Here is a 2,887-nt window from a genome sequence, read left to right on the forward strand (position 1 = left end):
GACGGTACCTGCCAGGGTCATGGCACATACAGAATGTGAGGCTTGGAGAAGTTAGGAGGTGGCACACAGAAACTAGTTAGGGATTTGGGGATTTGCCTCCTATGTGCCTGTACTGCCTCCACAGGCAATGCTACAGGATGTACTTAGGTCCTTCCAGCCTGGCTGGGCCGGGGCACAAGTGGTGGGAAATCTGGCAGGGGCTTGCTCTCCCAATCCATACCCAAAGGCAAAGGGCCAAAGGAAACAGGAAATAGGGGGTGGTCATCTCTCTGGGGAGAGAGATGGGGTGAGAGGACAGCCCAATTAAAAGAGCCTCAGTGGCTGGGAGGGCCTGAGCTGTACAAAGCCTCCTTGTCTTCTTCCTTTGGCACAAGAGAGGATTTCCAGAGGTACCAGGAAGACTCGTGCTGGGAGAGCTCTCAGTGAGTGCTGGGCAAGCCTAGCCCACTCTGCACAGAGGAAGAGGGGCTACTAACCCAAGGCACAGAAGTTATAGCCAGAGAAAGTGAGCCAGTGAAGTGTGAATGTGGATGTCTCTCTTGGGGGAAGGAAACAGAGGGGGGACTCGATGGGTTGAGATTTGTTTTTTTGAAGTTGGATGTAGTGGCTCACTCCTGTAATCCTAGCACTTTAGGAGGCTGGGGCAGGAGGATGGCTTGAGTGCAGGAGTTCAAGACCAGCCTGGACAACATAGCCATACCCTGTCTCTACAAAAAAATTTAAAAATTAGCCGGGTGTGGTGACACACACTTGTAGTCCCAGCTACTCAGGGGGCTGACGTGGAAGGTTGGCAGGAGCTCGGGAAGTTGAGGCTGCAGTAAACTATGATTACATTACTGCATGCCAGCCTGGGTGACAGAGTGAGACCCATCTCAAAAAAAGAAAAAAATAAGTTTTTTTTGTTTCTTTTTCTTTCTTTCTTTTGTTTTTTTGTTCCCAAGTTTTATTCCAGAACTCATACAAGATATTCCAGATAAATGAAATTTAATCCTCGTTTTCCTCTTCTTCGTCTTGGTTAATTTGGAAGTAACATAATTCATAACTCTTTGCTGTTAGCAGCTACGCAAACCAATCATGTAGATTATTCTTCTTCAAATATTTTTTGGTGTGATATTTCAAATACCTTTTGGAAAAAGGCACCTCAGATGTCACAGTGATCTTTCTCTTGCTCCTTTCGATGGTCACCACCCCTCCGCCAAGTTTCCCAGCTTTTCAGTTCACTTTGATCCTCTCTTGCAGAAACTGCTCAAAATTGGCAGCGTCCATGATTCCATATTCTACGGAGTGGGTGCAATCAAGACTGAGCTTCAGAACCTGCTTCTTTTTTTTGCCCCTCTTCACCACAAGCTTTTCCACAGGCGCCATGGCAGCAGTGGAGGCAGAAAGAGAACTGCTTCTTTTTAAATCGTTATTAATTTTATAAAATTTCAGTAGCTTTGGGGGTACAAGTTATATTTGGTTACATGAATGAATTGTATAATGGTGAATTCTGAGATGTTAGTGTATGCACCACCCAAGTAGTGTTCATCGTACCCAATATGTAGTATTTTATCCCACACTCCCCACCCATCCTCCCCCATCTGAGTTTCCAGAGTCCATTATATCACTCTGTATGTGTCTGTGTCCTCATAGCTTATCTCTCACTTATAAGTGAGAACATATGGTATTCGGTTTTCCATTCCTGAGTTACTTCACTTAAAATAATGGTCTCCAACTTCATCCAAGTTGCTTCAAAAGACATTATTTCAGCCGGGTGTGGTGGCTCACGCCTGTAATCCCAGCACTTTGGGAGGCCGAGGCAGGCAGATCATGAGGTCAGGAGATCGAGACCGTCCTGGCTAACACAGTGAAACCCCGTCTCTACTAAAAATATAAAAAAAATTTAGCCGGGCATGGTTGCCGGCCTCTGTAGTCCCCGCTACTTGGGAGGCTGAGGCAGGAGAATGGCGTGAACCCGGGAGGTGGAGGTTGCAGTGAGCTGAGATCACGCCACTGCACTCCAGCCTGGGCAACAGAGTGAGACTTCATCTCAAAAAAAAAAAAAAAAAAAAAAAAAAAGACATTATTTTGTTCCTTTTTATGGCTGAGTAGTAGTCCATGGTGTATATATACCACATTTTCTTTATCCACTCATTGGTCAATGGGCAGTTAAGGTGGTTCTGTACCTTGGGAATTATGAACTGTGCTGAAATAAGCATACCCCCTTTAATCTGCCACCTTTCTTACGTGTGGCCCTGAATCCTCCCATGTAGGAGAAGATGTAGGAAGATAGGAAGATCTGCTTGGTACAGGGAGAAGCCAAGTGTAGAATGAGGGTAGAGGTTTAATATTAACAGTTATGGCCGGGTGTGGTGGCTCACGCCTATAATCCCGGCACTTCAGGAGGTGAGGTGGGCGGATCAGCTGAAATCAGGAGTTTAAGACCAGCCTGGCCAACATGGTGAAACCCTGTCTCTACTGAAAAAAAAAAAAAAAGAAAGAAAGAAAAAAAAATACAAAAATTAGCCAGGTGTGGTGGCACATGCCTGTAATCCCAGCTACTTGGGAGGCTGAGGCATGAGAATTGCTTAAACCCAGGAAGCGGAGGTTGCAGTGAGCTGAGATTGCACCACTGCACTCCAACCTGTATGACAGTGCAAGACTGTCTCAAAATAATAATAATAATAATAATAATAATAATAATGATATTGGCCGGGCACGGCGGCTCATCTTGTAATCCTCGCACTTTGGGAGGCCAAGGTGGGTGGACCACTCCAGGTCAGGAGTTCAAGACCAGCCTGGTCAACATGGTGAAACCCCATCTCTACCAAAAATATTCGAAAAAAATTAGCTGGATGTGGTGGTGTGCACCTGTAATCCCAGCTACAGGAAGACTGAGGCAGGAGAA

General features: G+C 45.8%; 1 pseudogene; it reads right to left on the minus strand.

Annotated features, from left to right (window-relative positions):
- Positions 1–984: 984 nt before the first annotated feature.
- LOC100437425 (large ribosomal subunit protein eL22-like) lies at positions 985–1,365 on the minus strand (annotated as a pseudogene).
- Positions 1,366–2,887: the final 1,522 nt, after the last annotated feature.

The sequence above is a fragment of the Pongo abelii genome, chromosome 8 (assembly GCF_028885655.2).
Source record: "Pongo abelii isolate AG06213 chromosome 8, NHGRI_mPonAbe1-v2.0_pri, whole genome shotgun sequence".
NCBI lineage: Eukaryota > Metazoa > Chordata > Mammalia > Primates > Hominidae > Pongo > Pongo abelii.